General features: G+C 37.5%; 3 long non-coding RNA genes across 3 annotated transcripts; all 3 read left to right on the top strand.

The window, feature by feature from the left end:
• The first annotated feature begins 584 nt into the window (after nucleotides 1–584).
• LOC139190237 (uncharacterized) lies at nucleotides 585–1,521 on the top strand. The gene is made up of 2 exons (XR_011574326.1): nucleotides 585–727; nucleotides 1,109–1,521. It is a non-coding gene; the product is annotated as an uncharacterized lncRNA (long non-coding RNA).
• Nucleotides 1,522–8,336: 6,815 nt separating this feature from the next.
• LOC103450722 (uncharacterized) lies at nucleotides 8,337–9,077 on the top strand. The gene is made up of 3 exons (XR_003767308.2): nucleotides 8,337–8,477; nucleotides 8,602–8,701; nucleotides 8,938–9,077. It is a non-coding gene; the product is annotated as an uncharacterized lncRNA (long non-coding RNA).
• A 258-nt stretch (nucleotides 9,078–9,335) lies between these two features.
• Nucleotides 9,336–10,088, top strand: LOC139190236 (uncharacterized). The gene is made up of 3 exons (XR_011574325.1): nucleotides 9,336–9,564; nucleotides 9,662–9,740; nucleotides 9,848–10,088. It is a non-coding gene; the product is annotated as an uncharacterized lncRNA (long non-coding RNA).
• Nucleotides 10,089–23,687: the final 13,599 nt, after the last annotated feature.

Genomic DNA, 23,687 nt, shown 5'->3' with positions numbered 1-23,687 from the left:
ATCAAATTAATAGTATATGTATTAAGTTAAATTACTGATACCCCTTGGTTTTACCACCTGAGATCTGAACTTTTTTTTTTCGTGGTTTGCATGATGCATGCGTACAAGAGTTCAAACGCTGTTGCTTTCGAGATCAAAGCACTCATTTTGTGTATGACTTTTATGTGAAATCTTTCACAAAACTTTCATCTACATGTATAATAACATGTAGAATACCTTCTCGTGTTCAGAGCACACTGAAAAATATCTCATTCTGTAACTTCTGTCATTGATTGACACGTATTAAGTTTATAACAACAAAATAAAAAATAATCAAATTTATTAAAACGTATATATTAATGATAGAGATCACTAAAGTAATCGGCCGAGTAGCATGTCAGAGAAACAAAACGTTGAAAAAAGATGATGACATTGTGGACTCATCCTTTGGTGCATGTAGGCTTATGTGTGCTTTCCGTACTGCAATTTCGAATAACTTGCTTGAAAATGTCGACACCCGATGTACCCCTTTTACTTTACGCCAAACCTATTATTCAATTTGTATTTATTGTTTTGGTAAGGAGAAAATTATGGATAAATTAAGAAAGCAACACTCCTTGTCCTTGCCCACCAAATGTACCGAAGGGACTGGCAGAGTGACGACCCGACAGTGGATTCACCACCAACAGGCCTAGCCCAAGGGTCATGAGACTTGACGTCATTCCCACCTTCCTCCTGTTTATCACTGGTAGTCCCTTGTGAGCGCAGCATGCACCTTTAATTTGTTTCGTAACTAACACATATTCGATCTCATTACCATCTCCTTTCAATCAAGCTACTTCGTGTACTATATTACTAAGAATCATTTTTTTCTTCTCCTTGTTGGCTGTGTGTTGATCGTTAATTATTTTCTTCTCCCATTTTCTTCGGTATACTGTGCGTGAGTTCTACATCCTCTTATCCATTTTCCAATACCAAAGCCAAACTTCATAATTCAGACACAGCCAAACTTCTTTTTTTATTATCATCCCATTGGCAACCAAATGTAACAAATCGAAAAGTTGGATATTTCTATACTTTTTCTTTTTGAAGTTCACTATTCTATTAACCTTTTCTTCTCTGTCTTCAGATCCATTTTCTATGGCTCCAAAAAGAGCTCTCGAAACAAATGGTAAAACCTTGAGTCAACAGTACGAAATGTGGCAACCATGTAAGGATGACAAGGATCGAGCTACGTTCAATGATCAAGATGCTGCCATTTGTCAACATATTGGCTAGTGAAAGCTGTTAAGTTGTGTTTGTTGAGAGAAAGATTACTTAGAGAGTACAATGTAACTAGTATAAAAGGAAAGATTACAGTTATCAAAACAGTTAGTGAAAATATACAGGAAGCATTTCTCATTTCTCTCTCTCTCTCTCTCTCTCTCTCTAGTTTCTCTCTCTATAATCTGCACACTCATTGCCTCCATTGATAACCTTCAAGCTCAAGTTGCTGTATTCTCATAAACCAAGGATGAAAAAGTGTTTATTTGTCTTTGTGCATTCTGTTAATCTGTTGTTTTAAATTTGACTTTTAATCTAGTTTAACAATATTTGACTAGGCTCACTACAAGGTCCAGACTGATCCTACAGTAGAAGAAGTGAAGAAACTTTGTAATACATGCCGCATATATGCCAAGTCCGAGAGAGTTCTTTTCCACTATAATGGACATGGCATACCAAAACCAAGGTTTTTACCAATTTGATGCCTCCTGTGTTGTTCCGTTGCTACCTTTAACTAAATTCCGTCTTGGTTCTCATTTATCGTTTTTTGGTACAGAGTTATACACAGTATATCCCCTTGCCAATTAGTGACCTCGATTCCTGGTTGAGGACACCTTCAATATATGTGTTTGATTGTTCTTCTGCCGGTATGATTGTCAATTCTTTCATTGAGGTATCCTGCACTGCAGTTATGAATGTGTTTGGACCCAAATTTACACCATCGGCTTGTGAAATCAAGGCCGTTGAGTGAACATAACTCTTGACAGTTGGATCAAGAAATAAAGGTCATTATTAAAAGATAATGATTTTTAAAGTTATGATTTTTATCATAATTATCTTTTAATAATGATTTATTATGAGATATATATCTTGAAGTATAACATCACGGCATCAGATAAATGAGGTCACTTGGAAACTACTGAGGGGATTGGATTCTGGTCAGATTATTATCCATTTAAATATGTTGATAATTAAAAGTGAATTTAATATTCATAGGGTCAAGTTGCATGCGACAATGGGGTAAGGAAATAGCTACTTTGGGTGATGATGATGTGACAAGACCTAGAAAAGCTAGTTTTTTTTTTTATGGTGGTGTTATGATGACATAGGAAAGCCTAGCTAGCCTAGGTTTCTAGTCATGATAAGATAAGTCAGACTGGTTTTTATTATTTTGAAAAGTCAACCATATGAAGATAGACTATAGCGCCTATGCCGTGGATCAGTCACTTTACGAGTTTCAGTTTCAGTCGTTTTCTGCAACATTATCTGACCATGGAGAGCAAGTACTTCAGTTCTATAAATACAAAGGCGATGTGCAACGTGAAGGGCCCATCCAATTCAACATACAACTGCCCTGCGCAAACTCTCTCAACAACTGAGATTTTTTATTTTCTCTTTTCGATGACACATCTTCCATTGGCATCAACAGCACTGTGAAAGCAACCGGTGATATCTTAAGTCGGCATAGATAGCTCTGTCACCGTAGAATCAGTCGATCTCGCAGCATCTTCTATTGGCATCAATAGCACTGCGGCGAGGACGGTTGATTACCTATCCAAGTCTCGATCGAGAAGGATTTCTAAATCCTTATTGGTCGAGGTTATCTCATCAGCCTTCTCGGCGAAGTGAGGTGTTACGAGTTACTACATTCGGCACATTGGAAGCCGAATTGGATATTGAACTTCGCTAAGTTAGCAGCCTTGTCTTCAGGCTCTAGAACCCAAAGGCCGAGACGTGTTCCTTCCTCGACCACAATCGTAAGATCAAGAAATCAGCAGCGCACCCAACGTAACATCAACAAATTTTACTCCTCGGTCGAGCTCGGCCGATGAGTTGGCACGCCCTGCATTTAGCCGAATGACGTAGTTAGCTCATAGATTACTCAGCATGCGCGCCACGTAGGCTTGGTAGTTTTTAGGGTCAACATTTTGGCACGCCCATTGGGACACAGTGCTAAAACTACGAAGTTCACATGATCTATCTCGATTAGGCTTCATGGGATGAGTGTCATCGCTTATTAAAGAAGCAAAAACAACTCATCAAGAGATTGGGAAAAATTTCTGAAAGGCAAGAGGTCGGGGGGCAAATTTTCACTCCGGCCACAACCAATATTCGGCCTAAGAAAATTGTTAATTTGGCCAAAGAACAAAGGCCACCTATTTTTTCGGTCGAGACTGGAAATGTGGTAGGCCTGGAAGAAAATGTTCAAGTTTCTGAGCCACAAATTGACTCAGAAACTGATTCGTCAGAGGAGTGCTCCAATGACGAACAAGGCCGCAACATTGGCTTAGCCCAAGAAACCATGACAATTGATATGATTATTGGCGATAAAGCCGATATGGAGAAATCTCGTTCGGCCAAGATATTTGAATTAAAAGCCGAAATTATTATGCCCGGGGGGCATAGTAATTGTTCAATACATTCAGCAGCCGATGATAAAAAATATTTCGCCAAGTCAAAAATATTTGGAGGAAAATCTTTATTCGGCCTAGAGCGAAATCAATGTGAAGATTTTGTTATTACAAGATCTCGACTTGGAATAAAGCATCGTTGGCCTCCTCCTAACTATGGTTCGGCCACTTTTCTTTTTGTTTGTTAAATATATATGTATGTTATTTTCTTAAACATATGGCTATGCAAGCCGATGCATAAGAAAATAAGGGGGCAGCAACATTCTGGCCGAATATAAAATTTGGTCGAATACACATGTTTGACTATTTTGGCCGAAAGCATTTATTTGTGAATTTTGCTTACAAAAGCCTTGGCCTCGGCCCCATTAAAAAACAAAGCTTGGTCGAAACATATATATATATATATATATATATATATATATATATATATATATATAGGAGTATATAAAAAATAAAAAATAAAAAAAAAGCTGGCCGAGGAGTTTAAAACAGGTTGGCCGAGGAAGGCAATTCATATATATATATATATATATATATATATATATATATATATATTAGTTGGCATATATATATATATATATATATTAGTTGGCCGAGTATAGAAAATGGAGTGAAAGACATGATGGCAGCATGGCAGACGGCATCATGTCAGAATTTGGGTTCATGGCTATATATATATATATATATATATATATATATATATATATATATATATATATAGCTTACATCAAGATGTCACTATCAAGAAGAAAGGAAAAGTGTGTGGTGGCAGGTGGGGTATTTTATATATATGTCAGGATGTTCTTACAGAAGTTTAAAGGCTATAAGTCTTAAGTGTTGGTCTTATATGGTGCCACTATCGAGAAGAAAAAAAAATGGCATAGATACATATATGCCAAGCTCGATCCCAGTACCTTTCTACCTATATCACACATGTCGAGCTCCACGACTGATGCTCGGCAGAGGTTCATTTTATAAATGTGTGCTCGGCCAGGATGCCATTTATATATGTATATGCCAGCTGCATGGTTGGCAGGTTACATCAGGCAATCTGGTTTACATGTATATATAGGCAGGCTTGGAGATTTTTATTGACCTCGGCCCCAATTACTCTCAGCCTCGGCCCTGCTTTATGATATTGCCAGAACAGAGGTGACTTTAATGCCGAGGAACAAAATTTGTTTCGGCAATACGACAAGATGTTGTTGGCTATGAACCAGTTAATTTCCTTAATCATTCGGCTTACGAGCCGAAGCTCAAGGAAACTGGGGGGCAATGTTTGGACCCAAATTTACACCATTGGTCTGTGAAATCAAGGCCGTTGAGTGAACATAGCTCCCGACTGTTGGATCAAGAAATAAAGGTCATTATTAAAAGATAATGATTTTTAAAGTTATGATTTTTATCATAATTATCTTTTAATAATGATTTATTATGAGATATATATCTTGAAGTATAACAGCACAGCATCAGATAAATGAGGTTGCTTGGAAACTACTGAGGGGATTGGATTCTGGTCAGATTATTATCTATTTAAATATGGTGATAATTAAAAGTGAATTTAATATTTAGAAAACTTCATTTTAATCCTTAGCAAAGATGATTTTTTGATTAAAACCATGAGTAAGATCAAAATCTAATTTTAGTCACTTGATACATTAATAACCTCATTTATTAATTATATTTTGATTTTTTATTTATTTATCTTTTTCTTTCTAATTTTTAATGTATTAATTTTATTTCATTATAATTTTTATTTTCATTTCATTCATCGTAATATATTTTGTTGTGAACATTTAGATAAACTAATTTTTGTTATACAATATATTTTGATGTACTTTATCTTCTTCATTTAGGTATATTAAATTCATTATAATACATTTCGGTGCATACATTTAGGTACACACATTTCGATACAAACATTTAGGTACATTAATTCAATATAATACATTTTCGGTACTAACATTTCAGTGCATACATTTCGGTACATACATTTATGTACATTAATTTAATATTAATACATTTCGGTGCATATATTTAGGTACATACATTTCGGTACTAACATTTAAATATATTAGTTCAATATAATATATTTCGGTACTAACATTTATGTACATTAATTGAGTCTTTCAAGTTTGAAGAATGTTAAATAAAATTAATAATTAAAAAACTCTTTTTTGGTCAAAAAATAAATTAATATTTGTGTATTAATAAATTTAAATATTTAATGGGAGACATTAAATAAAATGCACATTAATTATTTTGAATTAAGTGCACATTAGGGACTAAAATCAATATTTAATCTAACACCAGTTTTTTTTAAATTTTAATCTTCTTGAGGGATTAAAGTTCAAAAACTCCTTTAATATTCATAGGGTCAAGTTGCATGCGACAATGGGGTAAGGAAATAGCTACTTTGGGTGATGATGATGTGACAAGACCTAGAAAAGCTAGTTTTTTTTTATGGTGGTGTTATGATGACATAGGAAAGCCTAGCTAGCCTAGGTTTCTAGTCATGATAAGATAAGTCAGAATGGTTTTTATTATTTTGAAAAGTAAGCCATATGAAGATAGGCTTTAGTAGAATGGTTTTTATTATTTTGAAAAGTAAGCCATATGAAGATAGGCTTTAGTGCCTATGCCGTGGATCAGTCACTTTACGAGTTTCAGTTTCAGTCGTTTTCTGCAACATTATCTGACCGTGGAGAGCAAGTACTTCAGTTCTATAACTATGTGCAACGTGAAGGCCCCCTCCAATTCAACACACAACTGCCCTGCGCAAACTCTCTCAACAACTGAGATTTTTTATTTTATCTTTTCGCTGACACATCTTCCGTTGGCATCAACAGCACTGTGAAAGCAACCGGTAATATCTTAAGTCGGCATAGATAGCTCTATCACCGTAGAATCAGCCGATCTCGCAGCATCTTCCGTTGGCATCAACAGCACTGCGGCGAGGACGGTTGATTACCTATCCAAGTCTCGGTCGAGAAGGATTCCTGAATCCTTATTGGTCGAGGTCATCTCATCAGCCTTCTCGGCGAAGTGAGGTGTTACGAGTTACTACATTCGGCACATTGGAAGCCGAATTGGATATTGAACTTCGCTAAGTTAGCAGCCTTGTCTTTAGGCTCTAGAACCCGAAGGCCGAGACGTGTTCCTTCCTCGGCCACAACCGTAAGATCAAGAAATCAGCAGCGCACCCAACGCAACATCAACAAATTTTACTCCTCGGCCGACGAGTTGGCATGCCCCGCATTTAACCGAAGGATGTAGTTAGCTCATAGATTACTCGGCCTGCGCGCCACATAGGCTTAGTAGTTTTTAGGGTCAACAGAATGTTATGCTAATTGATATTTGAGGTTTCCATTATGTTTGAAGTATAGTGGTATTACATATTATATAGTATAGACTTCATTGTAATGTTTTTATTTTCTTTCTGTTAGCTTCATGATTGGGATGGTTCTAGCTCATCTGGATCTGCAAGGGATTGTATCCTGCTAGCTGCCACGAGACTCTTCCGCAGAGTGCTGAATTTCCTGCCGATGTGTTTACTTCTTGTCTCACAACGCCCATCAAGATGGCATTAAGATGGTGAAGCTTGCCTTCTTGTTTTATTGGAAGTTTTGACTATCAGTTTTAAGTTTTGTCTTACTGTTAGTAGTCATACTTCATCCATATGTTTGTTGTACAATTACTGTATGCAACCCTTGATTATAACATCTCATGCTTTCACTATTTGCTTATCTCCTTGTTATGTTCTGGCTTGCTATATCATTTTACTTTCATCCTCTGGCTAAGTGTACATCAGTGCTACTTTTCTGCATTGATTTATGTATTCATCTGATGCTATTGTGGTTTCAATTGATGCTTTGGACTGTTGATAAAGTTTGGTTATACTCAATGAGCTTTGTTTGTAGGCGGGTTTCATTTAGAAACTTCGCTGTTGCGCTAATGCCTTCTCCTTTTTCTTAAAATCCATGTTATAGTAGGGCTTACTACTTATTCGGCTATTATGTACTCTCAGGTTCTGCACACGATCATTACTTCATGAGTCTCTTGATTATTCGCTAATAGATGAAATCTCTGGCCGCCAAAATGACCGGGAAACCCTGTTGGGCGAGTTGAATTGGATTTTTACTGCTGTCACCGATACGATTGCATGGAATGTTCTCCCTCATTGTAGTTTTCCTTTTCCACTTACTGTTCTACTGTTCCATAATCAAATGTTTCGTGGTGGTACATCTATCCAATACTCAGTTCTGTGTTGCAGATTTTTCCAGAGACTGTTCAGACAAGACCTGTTAGTTGCCAGCCTTTTTCGAAACTTTTTACTTGCTGACCGAATTATGCGATCTGCGCACTGCTCTCCGATCTCTCACCCAATGTTGCCTTCAACCCACCAGCATCATGTGGTACTAAAGGAGAGAATTTGGTGGCTGTTTCTTTTATAGAATTACCAAGAGCAGAAGGAGGCTACCCTTTTCAACGGCTTTGATAACCATGATTTTCCTGACAAAGGAATCTCCAAGCTTTGCCTTGTGAATGAGCTTGATGACAACTTGCTGCTGCTTCAAGCAAGATTCTATACGACCAAAAAATATGCTTCTTGGTCAGGAAGGGTGCTATTATTGAACATTTCTAAATAATTTGCACCTTTTTGCGGTCATATAATTAGGTGATGGAAACATTCGAATTTGGAAAGATTACACTTTGAAGGGTCAACAGAAGCTTGTCACTGCATTTTCTTCAATTCAAGGTCATAAATCTGGGGTGCGAAGTTTGAATGCTGTTGTGGATTGGGAACAACAATCTGGATATCTGGTACTTCCTCTCTTTAAGACGTAATAGGTTAGGGCTATAGGACAAGTTCTGTTTCAAATTTTGTGATTCTTGTTCTTTGTTGTGAATAATGTTTTTTTTACTTCTGCTTTGCTTCATTTGCTAGTATGCTTCTGGTGACTATCATCCATTATGCTTTGGGATCTGGATAAAAAACAGCTTATTAATTCTATTCCTTCTTCATCACATTGTAGCATCTCAGCACTGTGAGTTTTTTACCACCTCAAATTACTTCCAGTATCTATTTGCAACTCCTTGTATCACCTTTTTTATTAATAAGAATTGTAGCTGTATCATTTATATTTGTTTAACTTAGTTGTAAAGTCAATCTGGCTCAGATGTTGTCCGTATGGATTAGGCTGTTGATTTTGCTACATATGTGGTATGTTGGATCTCAAAATGAACGGTGTAATTATGACTGTTTCCTGCATTGTCTGTGTAGTCTACTTCTCAAGTTCATGAGGGTCAACTTGCAGCTGGTTTTGTAGACGGTTCTGTCAGACTCTATGATGTGCGAACTCCTGAAATGTAAGCTCATCATATCTTCTTCTGGAAAGCCAGACTCTATGATGTGCGAACTCCTGAAATGTAAGCTCATCATATCTTCTTCTGGAAAGCCAAAAAGTATGAGTGGTGATATTTCTGATAGTGTCGCAACCATTAGAAAAGGAGAAGTTACGAAGAGTTACATTTGCCTCCCGGATTCATAATTCCTTTATATGTTTTAAAAAAGGATAAGCTCTTCTTATCTGCTTCTGTCACTATACGTTTGTCCCACTATAAGTAAACATTAAACATGAATATGCTACTGGGTGTATCTGGAAGCATTGGTAGGTGACGATTTGGTGGTGTTGATAGTGAGGTTGTACACTGGGTGTCATGACATAATCTCATTAAGCAACGCATATGATGGCAGCGCTGATGGCACCATGGGGGCTACTGCCTAGGCCAATTAGGATTTTATCAGTATCTCGACTTCTGGTGATGGTTGCTTACGTAGTTATTGGTGATCGTGAGCTGAAGACACCGGCAGAGGCCGAAACTGTATATGCAATGGACAAGATGAAAGGTTCGTGTTAAGCTCTTCAATTCTCAATTCGTGCTTTGATGCTACCTCATCTGCAAATTTATCTTTACTTTGTTTTTCCTTTTATTATTGAGATCAGGGAGTCGCGATTGGCAAGGGTCTTGTATGAAATGTTTTCGGAATCACACCTCTGCTGTGCTTCACTAATGAAGATGCAGGTATACATTCTTTTCTACCATCTTAGCAATCATAACAAACTGGTGACTGGCATGTAATTTCAAACATTTCTAGCAATTGTGTTGCTTTTGTTTTGTCCTGGCTGCAGATTTTCTTGCGGATACAATGGACTACACGATGTCCAAAATTTGAAGGCTTAAATCTAATTGTAGATATAGAGTGTCTAATTATCATTCACCAATCGGTCTAAGTAACTATTGTTTGGGTGGATATTTAATGTTGGGCTTAGAGCAGATGAAGGCCCAAGAACGCAAAAAGTAGAAGGAGAATTGGGCTCAGACAGTTAACATCCCATGAGGAATTAAAAATCAATTTTTTTTCCCAAGAAATAGGCAGCAAGTCTATGTGAAGTGACAAGTGACAAAGGACGGCTCACCCTCAGCAAAAAGTATTTTTCCATGACATGGATAGGTAAATAACAAAAGTAGATGGTGACTCACCATACTCTTTGGAAGCTATCACCAAAAGGGGAGGCTTGGACAATCGGGCTAGAAGGTCTATAAAAGTAGTAAGGGATGCAAACAGAAGGGCTCTCAACTAATCAATCAAAAAATATTCAACTTTGCGCTTTAACAGACCAGAAAGTTTTAGTTTGTTGAACCTTTACCCCTTTCTAGTCACAGGTCCACCATAGAAAGCATCTTTTGTCAAGTTTTAGCAACTATGCTACCTTTCCCTGTGTTGTAGTATCGAATATCTTTAGGTAAACCCGGTTTATGTTCCATTTTCTAAGATTTCAACACCTGTAAAACACAAAGTGAAGTGGCTGCAAGAAGACGAACTTTGCCTGATAAGGTTGTAATCTTGCCCCGAGTTTCTTTTGTTTGTACTTACATAAAATAGATCTGTCGTAATTTTATCTTTCATTGGATCTTACATCATTTTCAACTACCTTCATTCAAAGTATCATCTATGATTAATCTTGCTAAACTAATTAATCTTGCTTCTTTATTGTTAGTCTAAAACTGTAACTAAAGAAATAACTTGAAGGCTCTTAGACTCCCCTTAATTGAACATATGATATTATGAGTAAACTTTTTGTTTACCAGGCAAGAAAAAGAACTTTAACATTCTTAACCCATCTATGGACAATCTAATCAAACTAAGAAGTCGAAATAACTTGTGGCGCAAGTAATCAATCCATTTAATAACTAAAAAGAACAATCTGTTATACAGAGATAAAAGTGGCAAGCTCAGATTCATATTAGTTTTGATTGTGAGCCTCAAGCCTAACAAAGGCCCCACAAAGGTACCATTCAAACTAATAACAAACTCATATTGCAGTACACCAAGCAGCAAATCTTGACCCGACAAGCAGGGCCCATGGGGAATTGTCCGAGGAATAAATCTTGCCCGAACATAATTTTGGCATGCTTGGTGGGATACATTTTGTAATATTGTATGCCAAGACGAATGAAGGATCGAACATTCAGGTGGAAGGTAGAATTTGGGCAACCTCTTTGCCCTCTAGAAGTAGATATGACTAATCATCTAGAAGATTTTCCTTCACCACACAGCCTCGGGATTATAGAGAGCCCGACCTCTTATGAGAAGTCGGGTGGAAAGTTCACTAATGAAGATTTGCAAGCCACCATGATGCAAGTACTGAGAAGTATGAAGAAAATCTTTCTGGAAACCAGATGAAAGGTTAGCAAGCTATGTTCCTTAACAAGGATGCTACAAAGAAAGTTGGAGTTAGAATACTCCACACCGAAAAATGGCTATGCCAGTGAAGGAGTCGTGGAGACAAGCCTAGAAAAAAAGCCAACAATTCCTCAGTTTCCCTTACTTGAAGAAAAGAAGAACAAAGGGAAAAGGAAGGAAGGGGCTGAAACTAGTTATCAACAAAACCCTAAAGAGGAGTTCCAAGAGATAGGCTTGCCCGATCTTTTGCCAACACCACCAGATGTTAGAAGGCAAATCGGGCATGAAGGAATAAAGATCGGTGCGTCTAACTCGGTTGGAGAAACAAGTGAAAAAGGCTTATCTACTGCTGGGGACAAGTTTCCTCCTTACAGGCCACCATCATTGATTAATAAGGGAGGGGGAAAAGCTAGATGGAGGCAGCCTGACATACAGAGGTAAGCTTCCTCGGGCATCGACCATGGCCCAAAGTGGGGGACTTCTTATACCCTACACAATAATATGGTCACTCAACAACTCAGGGATGAGTTGGCAGAGTTTAAAATGATGGTGATACATAATGCTCAACCTCAAGCCCCCCTCCCTCAGATGTTCATAATAACATATCAGAAGCCTTATCCTGAGTATATTGATAAGCAGAATCCTTTCCCTCTCAATTTCAAAATGCCCGTGTTCCCAACTTTCATTGGAGAAGACTATAATGTATATTCCAGATATCACATTTTTAAATTTTTAAATCACTGTGTGGCATTCGAGGACAACCCTAACTACAAACTGAGATTGTTTGGGAGCTCGTTAGTAGGATTGGCTTCCCAATGGTACTCTCTGTTACCTCTTAATTCCATTGCTAACAGGGGGCAAATGGAGATGACCTTTCATGAGCAATTCCATAGGGTGGAACCTGAGATGACCATTAATGATCTGGTTGAAGTAAAGCAATATAAACATGAGTCCACAAAGGATTTCATTATGAGGTTTAGAAAGACCAGGATGAGATGCCGGTTCCCAATCAACCATGCTCAATTCATAGCCATTGCCTAGAAGACTCTGAGACTACCTTTGAGGAAGAAGTTCTATGATGTGTAATTTAATGAGCTTCAAGAGCTGGTGGTTGTGGTCACTAAATATGAAAAGTGATTGACATTTGAACAGCAAGCGAAGCATTCATCTAAAGTACCTCATTTTTTATAAAAATAAAGCACCAATACATCAACTAGAGTTTGAAGGCCTAGAGGTGGGAAAAGATGACAACAGCATGACATAAGGGATATAGCTATGTGTTGCATAGATGACCACTCCTTTCAAACCTTTGATGGTGAAAGGATTGGTTTAACCCATCAAGGACTAGAATATAGTGATGAACGATGTAGGGTTTGTACCCATGAAACCTCCAAAGTATCAGTCATATTCCTTTAACTTAACTAAGGCTGCAGACATCTATGAAGAACTAGTACTGGTCTAGTAATCTTGCCAAACAACACTAAGAAGATGACTAAACTTGAAGAACTCATAGGGAAAAAGTATTGCAAGATCCACTACACTTTTAATCACTTCATTGCTAATTGTGTGCAATTCAGAAATTGAATCCAAAACCTTATAGTCAAAGGGAAGTTATTGTTGGAAAAAACCCCAGGCTAATATGACGATTGACACAGACCCTTTCATTGAAGCCCCAATCAACATGATAAATCTTAATTAGATTAAAAAAGGGAAATGAAAGGTTATCCTAGATGGTATAAGAGAAAGTAGGGAGGCATGTAGGCCAATGGAAGGCAACTGAAAATTGCTCGACTGGCCTCAAGGAACTGTGGTCAAATGAGTGGTTTTGTGCAGTAGATGCCAATGTGAATGTGAGCTCGAGGTACCAGCATCAGGTGCCATCACTGATCGAGAGTTGGTAAAAAAAAAAGAGGTAGAAGAACAAGATGCATGCAGAAGTATTTTCCAAGCTAGTGAAGCAAATAAGGAGACTACTAAGAATATGTTCTAGAGGTTATGGGAAGATTTAAAGCCTAAGAATTTATTTGAGGTATTCAAAAACTTTGAAACCTCTGAAGAAGTGAAGGATAGAGATGCAAGGTTACCACGCTAAGTAGATGTTAAGGCCCCCTAACCAACCAACCATGACATAATGGGACAAAGGAAGCTAGAAAGAACCATGAGCCTGATACCACCAGTTACAAAGGTGAACTTATCCCGACTTGGCCAAAAATGGTACATAGTAGGCAAAGATGGAAGACCTATCAAATAAATGGGGGCAATCATGATAAAAAGGGTTTAGAGGCAACACAAGGCTTATATGAACTTGCTAAAAAATTCTACTATTTCAGAAGCTTCTGAGAATGTTAAATTTAAGGAGTTTACCCAAGGAGGGGAGAGACAACCTAGCTGGAGGAGCAGGAAATAAGTAAAGTAGGCTAATAGCAAGGCTGAAGACGAGGGGAAATGGGGGAAGGGGAGGGGATTACGTCCCTCAAACCCTTTATCTAAGGAAATATAGGGTATTAAGAAGAATGCAAGATAGTATGGTAATGGTACCTACACTAGGTTGGTATCCAGAACCTATTTGTTTTGGAACCATATCTCTTGAAATAAGGGTGCCTTTGCCACCATAAAAGGGTATTCTCTTTAAGACTCTAGAACAACTACTTGATTTCAACATAATAGAAGAAGAGGGAGTGCCCGAGTTAATGTTAAACAAAGATGCCCATGCCTGAATGGACCAGTGTTTGTGCTAGATTGGAGAAAATAAGGAATGAGCACTTGAACCTAGCAACTTTCATGTCAACATGACCTATGTACTGTCCTATATGTTCTATGCAGAACCAAATCAACCAGCAGTAATGGAGGATGATTATTTGGCACAATAGTCAATGATGGCTCTTATAAACATTGAAAAGAATAGTAAGAATGAGTCAAGCTTGGCAGACTTTACTGACCCCACACTAAAAGAGCCTGAGAGTTTATTCTGATAAGAAGGTGTTCAAAAAACCTAGTTTGGCCTTAGCAAACCATCTAAAGACCATATATGTGACAGCTCATTTAGAAGGGGTCCATTTTAAAAGAGTGTTGATAGAATGAGGCAGCAATTAATGTACTACCATTTAAAGAGATAAAGAAACTTTGAAGAGGTGAGGATGACCTTATTCCCACTGATCTCACAGTGTCTAGTTTTTCTAGGGCCATCACCAAAACACATGGGATACTGCTCTTAGAAGTAGACTTAGGATCCAAGAAGATCATGTTGGCATTCTTTATAATAGACAACAGCTTTACTTATGGGGCGTTGTTAGGAAGAGATTGGATAAACCAGAATTTGTCTATACCATCTACTATGCACCAACAAGTTGTTATCTATCATGAACCCACTAATGTAGGACAATGATTTTGGGAGATAGTAAAGGTCGAGTCACAGCTATTTCTCCCCACAGCTAATGTTGTTGAAGCTAATCTCTACAATCCCAATGTTATGATCCTACAATGTCTAGGTGCAGATCAGAATGACCACCTTACTAAGGTGACTCCCCAAAGCTCTTAGAACAATGACTTTCTCTCACTCGGGTGGAATAAGACATGCCTCATATTGTCCCTGCCCGCCAACACTAATGATGACAAACCAAAAAAGAAATGACCAGGTGATAGCAGTCAGGTCATTCATTAAGAGGCTACTGGATTATGGAGGAGAAAGAAAAGAGATCAAGAAAAGCTTAGCCAAAGAAATGGCAAAGTGGGAAGAGGGAATTTCAGGTACCAAAGATGATCAAGGAAGAGAAATTCTGGAATAAGAAGTGAAAGCAGCCATCCACATGGCCGAATATATATATATATATATGACTTGGATTGGCCACAGGATGAGCCCGAGGCTCTAAAGTCAGTAGAATTTTTGTCTACAGAGCCCGTTAAACCAACACCCGAAGTTCAAGACCCTTTAGAAACCATTAATTTGGGAACTGAGGAGGATCCAAGGCCAATACAACTCAATGGCCTGCTAGAAACAGAAGATTGGGTAAAGATAGTTAATCTTTTGCACGAGTTTAAAGACTATTTTGCGTGGCATTACACAAAAATGCCAAGATTATACTCTAGTTTAGTAGAGCATATAATGCCTATTAAAGAAGGGTACAGGTCTATAAAGCAATAACCAAGGAGGATATCAAAAGAAATAAAAGAAAAAGATAAGGAATAAATTGAGAAGCTAGTAAAGGTAGGCTTTATTAGACCTGCAAAACATGTAGATTGGTTGGCCAACATTGTACCTGTACTGAAAGCTTTAACTAATGCTATTCGATGTTGTATCAATTATACAAATATTAACGAAGCAACTCCCAAAGATGAATACCCTATGCCTATGGCCGACCTATCTATTGAAGCGGTTGCCAAACACATAGTATTATCTTTTATGGATGGGAGTGTTGGATATAATTATATAAAAATGACTAAAAAGACATACATAAGACAACGTTCAGATGCCTAGGACATATAAAAGCTTATGAATATGTTGTCATGCCCTTCGAGCTTAAAAATGTTGGTGCTACTTATCAAAATGCGATGAATGTTATTTTTCATGATTTGATCGGGCATAGCATGGAGGTATACATTGATGACATCGTGGTAAAGTCTAAAACTAAAGAACAACATTTGGAAGAACTCAGACAAGCCTTGCTGAGAATGAGAACCTACAAGTTGAAGACGAATACTAGAAAGTGTGCCTTTGGGGTGGGGTTAGATCGGGCAACTTTCTAGGGTTCTTGGTCCATCATAGAGGTGTGAAAGTGGATAAGAACAAAGCTAGGGCTATAATGGAGTTACCTACACTAACTAACAAGGTCCAATTGCAAAGGTTGCTAGGGAATATTAACTTTTTGAGAGATTCATTGCTAATCTTGCGGGTAAGGTCCAACCTTTGACTCATTTGGTAAGACTGAAGAATCAAGAGAAGTTTGAGTGGGGCGCTCAACATCAAGAAGCCTTTGATAACGTAAAGACTTGTCTAGCCTCTCTTCTAATGCTCATGCCTCCCCAGAGGGGGAAGCCTTTGAAGCTCTACATTTCAGCATTCAAGAAATCAATATGGAGTTTATTGGCTTAGAATAACGAAGGAGGAAAGGACCAGGCAATATACTACCTCAGTAAGATCCTTACGGAGGTGGAAACAAGATATACCCTAATTGAGAAATTATGCTTAGCATTCTACTTCACTGCCAGCAAATCAAGGCATAATTGCCAAAACTAATGTGATCAAGTATATGTTGTCCAGACCAATGCTAACTAGAAGAATTAGGAAATGGATCCTAGCATTATCAGAGTTTAGTTTCTAGTATGTATCTCAAATGGCAGTGAAGGGACAAGAAATTGCAGATTTCCTAGCTGAACACCAAAAATCCAAGGAGGAACTCATCAACATCCCTAGAACTTTGGAAGTGGCTGGCCCCTAGATCCCACCCAGTAAGGCTCAGTCGAGTAAGGATGAATGGATACAGCAAGAAGTAAAAAAGAATAGCTAGCATATGTATCACTCCCTGGAAGTTGTATTTCGATGGATCATGCACACAACATGTTGCAGAAGCTAGAATTGTCATGATTGATCTAAATGGAGTCTATCATTGCTACTCGTTTCTTCTGGATTACAAGGATACTACCAATAACAGGGCAAAGTATGAAACACTGATCATTGGCTTAGAAATTCTAATGGATTTAAGAGCAGTTGAAATAGAAGTATATTGTGATTTTGAGTTGGTGATTAATCAATTAAATGGATATTACAAGTGTAGACATATCACAATGGCATGATATTACCTAGCAGTTACTCAATTATTGGGATATTGGGGTAATGAAGCAACAATTAGCCATATTCCCAGAGAAGCAAACTTGATTGCCAATGAAATGGCATAGAAGGCTTTTGGAGCATAGGTTCAAGAGGAAGACTTGAGATGAAAGTAGAGAAACAAATTAGAAGTCTCCCCTCTATCTTTAAAAGAGGATTTAGCCTGGATGTAATGATGGAAGAGCCCGAGATTGAGGACTAAAGAATAGCTATCATCCAATACTTGAATGACTATTCTCTTCCCACTAGCAAGAAGATCAGACAACAAGCAACTAAGTTTGTTATGTGGGATAAAATTTTGCTGAGAAAGACTCCATAAGGGCTTTTATTAAAATGCTTGGGTCTGGAAGAATTAATGAGGGTGATGGCTAATGTGCATGAAAGTATTTGTGGAACACACCAAGCAGGCACAAAGATGAGATGGTTGTTAAGAAGATATGGCTACTTCTGGCCCAACATGGAGAAAGATTGCAAGGCTTATGCTAGAGGATATGAGGAATGTCAAAGGCAAGAACCCCTCCACACCATCAGTACCCTTGAATCTAGTAGTAAAGCCCTGGCCTTTTAAAGGGTGGGCCATGGACTTTATCAGGCAAATATACCCAGCTTCCAGCAAAGGACACACTTTCATAATTGTGGCAACATTTCACTTTACTAAATGGGTTGAGGCTTCAATTGTGAAGACAATTAATTCAGCTACTGTGAAGAAGTTCATTGAGACCAAAATCCTATACAGATATAGGGTGCCTAAAACGATTATTACATATAGAGGGCTATTATTCATGTCAAAAGAAGTGAAGGAGTTTGTAGCTAAGTTCAAGATAAAGATGATCCAATCTAGCCCTTATTATCCTCAATCTAATGGTTAAGTAGAAGCTAGCAACAAGATATTGGTAAACATTATTAAAAGAATGGTGGTAGATAGTCCAGAAAAATGGCATGAGAAGTTGGGAGATACTTTTTGGGCTTATAGAACCTCAAAAAGAGCAAGAACTGGGACCACTCCTTATGCATTTACGTTCGGGCAAGATGCAGTGCTCTTTATGGAGATTAATGTGAGTTTTGTAAGGCTTAAGAACCAATTTGGCCTGCATAGTGATGAATTTATTCAGACCATGTGTCAAGGAATTGAAAACTTGGATGTTGCCTAAATTGAAGTATTAAACAAGATCCAAGAAGGGAAAAAGGTTGTTGCATCGAGCCTACAATAAGAGAGTAAGATTGAAGACTTTTGAAGAAGGGGAATTGGTGTGGAAAGTAGGTTTGCCTTTAGGAGCTCAAGTTAGAGGTTTTGGGAAGGTACTTTTACAATTACCAAAGTATTAGACAGATGGGTATATTACTTGGCAGATTTAGAATAAGACTTGTAGAAACATCCAATGAATGCTAAATTTCTAAAGAAGTACCACCCAACTCTTTGGGATGTTAGAGATTGTTATATTAATGAAGTTTGATACTTAGAGAATGGGTGAAGAATTCTTTGTTTGTCTAAAGCAGTTGTTTCTTTTTAAAAATGGTGAATAAGTAAGTAAAATAGCAAAATAATGAGAGATATTTTCATTTAATAATTGGGAAAGTATAGAAGCCCTAAATTACAAGTTTACATCTTTAGCTAAGGCAGCTATCCTAGAATAATAAGTCTGCATTATGGTAAAAATGTGCTTGGCTCTTATAAGGCTATATTAATGTTGGCTAACTGGGCTTTAGACTCCTTCACTTCTTGGTTTACTATATTCACCTGCTCAATCTTCTTGTATAACTTGCTCGAAAGGGTCATCTGTTCAACCTTCAGAGTAGAAAATTGTTCTTCCAGCTTATGGATCTCTACAGCTACCACCATTATCCAATCCTTTATGGCTGAGCCCTCATCCACCAGTTACTGCAGTTTAGTGAAGGTTTGAGTGTGCTTTTCCTTTTAGTACTTTACCATGTTAGCCTGCATTTCAGCCTTGAGATGTTGATCCCTCAAAGCTTGTAAGTTTTCAAAAAAGGAAATAAATGACTCATACTACACCCTAGTCATTTGCTGAGCTTGATATAATTCAGTCAAGGTTTTCGCAGCATCCTAAAGAGCCTTAAGACTGAAGGAGGCAGAAAACTTTATCTGCATCCATTCTCTGAAGATCCTACATTGCTTTTGGAACTGTTGAGGCTCAAAAAGGCACCTTAGGGATCTCAGCTTAGTCCTAATTTTCCCGAACTCTTTAACTAGTTCGGGCAACGAAGCTATAGCTAGGAGAGAAGCCAGTAGATGAGGTATGACTTCAGAAACACCTGAAATAGCTGTAGAAATGGCAATGTCTTCATCAACAGTAGTAGCAGTAGAGGGGGAAACAGATCTGGTAACAGGCATATTCTTAGGCCCATAAACAGGAGTCTCTGAAGTTTTAATAGCCCAAGGGGGTCGAGAAGGAACTACCCTACTCACAGTAGGCTGAGAAGATTTGCCCAAACCTTTACCAGAGCCTTTTAGACGCAAAGAAAACAAATTAGTGGAGCAATCTTGACCCAAATTGGAAAAAAAAAAAAAGACTATGAGTATGTTTGTACCTTGGGGAGATCTCGTGCCTTGGGAAGATGATTTGTTGCTGCAGTTGCCTTAAGGGAAGTTGGCTTACTTGCTTGAGTGGTCGTAAGAGAAGTCTTAGGAGTAGTCACCTCTAGACAACTAGTATCTCAAGAACTATGGACTCCTCAACAATTATTGTTGGAAGTTTAATAGTTCTGGTAAAAGGAAAGATGGCAAAGAAAGATTTCAAAGCATAAATTCAAAGATTAAAAGACATTAAGAAAAGCTTAAAATTGCTTAAAAGAAGAGGACTTACATAGGTGTTGTCATCCTCTACAAAGTGAAGCATCTCTCCAGTTGTTGGATTAAAATGGGAGGTGGAGGTCCCTACCATTGCTGGAGGCATGAACGAAGAAGAATGAACTAGTGCTTGCTCGACTGAAGGTGTTGGGGTGCCTCTCCTTGCTTGGAAAATAATAGAAATAAAGTCAATGCTTAAAACTTAGCGATACAAGGTTGACAAGTTTTAAGAAGATGAATTTTACCTCTGAAGGCTCAGGCCGAGGAGAGGAAATGGGCATAGGTCGAGCTAGAGGTGAAAAAGGCTTGGCTTGGGGAAGTCCCTTCTGCTTTGGAGGCTTGCTTTGGAAAATAACATAATAGGTTATGTATAAGAGATGAATTTCAGAAATAATTAAGTACTAAAAGTTCAAGGAAACTACCTTAAACTCTTCTGATATCTTGGAAATGACCTCCTTATCACTTTGCTGCCTTTCCACAATTGCCTTCATCTCTTTACAAGGAGAATCAAGCTTCTTACTGATAACAGGTCCTAATCACTAGAAAGAATATGATAAGTTCAAAACTTGTGAAGATGAAATTAAATGAATGAAAATCAAGTTTGAATCACTTACTGGCAGACTTTTTTTTTTTTTTCTGTCCGCTTCAATGAAGAGGGCAGAAAGAGATTTAGAAACTTGGGAAGTCTGGGATCTGGTTCTTTTCTTGGTTGGGGTGGCCCTTAGAGCAAGGGCATCTCGTCTAACCTGGGACCTCTTCTCGGGCTAAGAATCATAAGACTCTACAACGGCAGATCTTGCCCGAAGAAGAGCTCTAGTCTCTACTTCAGGCCCAGCTTCTGTCTCCGATTCACTGAATATCTTAAAGATATTTTCAACTTCTCTGAGAGTTTAGCTTGGGCCAGCCTCTTTCTTAGTAGCTTCAATAACAACTTCTTGCAGAACTAAAGTACCAGCAACTTCTTCTTCTTCTTGCCCTATGACTACTTCATCAGGATTGCATTGGGCTGCAGAACTGAGTAGTGTAAACTTGCAAGTGCACAAGATAGTCGTAATATAACATTTTGCAAGTCCAAGTATCATTCCCACGAGGATTCTAATTCAACCTCCAATTTGATAAACTAAACTGAATCTAATTATATTGAAAACACGCAAACACGAAAATATAAACCCAAACAACAAACTAGACTCGATCTTAATTAATAATTCAGTCAAAGATGTGAAAAGTTTGTTGTGATGACTTTATAAACGAACAAAAATTGAACCTTAAATTAAAACTAAGATTAAAGAGAAGAAAACGTTGTGTTTTAAGGCAAGTGATGAAAATCTAAGGATTCAGAATCAACCACAAGCAATCTAGTTTAGGTTTCAATGCATTCAACGGATCTTTCAATTCTTTAGATGATAATTCTCGTATCTAAGTCCTTGTCAGGCACATTAGATCATAGTTTTCCTTAAGTGAATGATTATCTCCTAGTTCAGGCAGAGATCGTATATCCTAACATGCAGTCTATCCTGGTTAAGGCATAAATTTAACAAGTAGGACTCTTTATGCTCTAGAAAACAAGGGAACCAAGCAAACCATTATTCTTTGTCAAGCAATAATGTAATTTACCACACTTAACCACAAAGCTAATTGAATTATATTGCTAGTTCAGCCTCAAATTCATCTTCCAATCTTACTAGATGCAAAGGCCTAAGGTGATCAATTAGAGAACTTAAACAAAAAGTAACAATTCAAACAATGATTAAGCATTCATCTGAAAGAAATTAGAAATCCAATGAATAACATTAAAAATCATAAACATCCATGCCAAGGCATTATCCTAACCCTAGAAAAAGCGTTTAGTTACTCATAGAATATGAGAACATAATTAAAAATCTTAAAAACATGAAAAACTTCTGAACGATGAAGATGGATAGGAAAGATGGTTGGTAGCTGTGACCTCTCCTTTGCTCCTTGGACTCCCAAAAATCACGTTCCCAAAACCCTCTCTCTCCAAAATATCTCTCTATCTCTCTTTTATATAAAAATGTTGAAATCCTTACTTGAATAGGGCTCTTTAATTCTTTTCTTAATTGGATTGGTATATTAATGATGTGGCACACCAAACTAGTAAATATAGTAACTATTAACATTTTAGGATAGTCTTGAACTCTTCTAATAGCTCTCATTTTTCTCTGCACGTTTCCTTTTATTAAAGTTTGTAAATCTGAAATCTATTTGCAAATCCCACGTAAGCATTGATGGCAGATGTCTGGCACAAGAATCACTATAACGTCTTCTAAGAAACTCGGAATCATGAACTGTAAAATTCCTCTGAAAGCTAACTTCCATATCTTTCCAATGGTACAAGGCTCAACAACTGGTTCATTACGAGGAAACACAGTTTTATCCGTAAAGTTGGCTGAACTGTATAAATAGCTTCTGCTTTCAGCATGCTAAACTCATTTCTATTGCAAAAATGCTCATTTTTCTTCTTTCTTCATCTTCACTCTTCAAATCTAAGAAAAACATAAAACTAAGTGAAACAAACTAAATTCACTCGAAAACTTAACAAGAATCACAACTAAATAGCATGAAAATGTATGCAATTATGGTTATATCAAATACCCCCAAACTTAGACTTTGCTTGTCCTCAAGCAAACACAACAAAGACTCAAGATTAAATTTAAACAAAACACAATGCAGTTAGACTTTCCACATAGATTCCTCAAAGATGACATGGAAAATATAGCTCAAAAATATCAAAACATTGTAAGGATTCTACACATGATTCAAAAGTTAATAACACCTTACACATCCATTCTTCTGGTTTGTATATGACTAGCCAATAATTAGCACAACACTTGCAACTCGAATAGGTATATGCAATCAAGTGTGATATGAGTGCTCTCTGGATAATGAATGTATCGAACCCCATAGGCTTGCTCTTCATTTCATCTCTCCACTAATGTAAATCAATGCAACACCAAAGATCAAATGGTCTTTACAAGGGTTGTAACATTAGGCTAAGTTATTGGCTAAGAAAGAAGGGATGGGGAAAAATTAGAACCTGAGATATACCAAGACTTCTTCATATGTAATTTGATCAAGCCTCTTTTGAAATATGATTCTTGGCGTCCAGGACTCATGTTGTAAGAATGGAACAATTTCAAACTTTTTTTTTTCGTTTTTCATTTTTTTTTCTCTTTTGTTTTTCATTTTTTTTATTACAAAACTGAGTAGTAATATACAACTTAGGCTTGATCTTTTTCATCAACTTGGTATTCATCTCAAGCTATAGGGTATGGCTAATACAGGTTAAATGGGTAGGGGTTAATGTGGTGATGAAAGAAAAAGCTATATGTTTGGCTTCAAAGGGCTAACTAAGGATAACATAACATAAAAGGTTTAAACAGAAAGGCTCAAACTGTCCGAAGATGGCCAAAATCGTTTCCCTAATATTACATGATTTAGGATTTTGATTCGAGAGACATTGAAGCAAGTTCTAGTATTCGTTGAGATCTTAATGATTACTTAATCTGCATATAATTCTCTAAGCAAGCAAACAATTGCATTAACATTGGCTAAGTGCATGAGAAAGGGTGTAAAGAATGATCATATAAAGCATGGCTAACCCAAGAATCAAACAAAGAACACAAACAATGC

Source organism: Malus domestica, chromosome 12, assembly GCF_042453785.1.
Source record: "Malus domestica chromosome 12, GDT2T_hap1".
Lineage (NCBI taxonomy): Eukaryota > Viridiplantae > Streptophyta > Magnoliopsida > Rosales > Rosaceae > Malus > Malus domestica.
The sequence above is the reverse complement of the archived record's forward strand: the minus strand, read 5'-3'. Positions and strand labels throughout refer to the sequence as shown.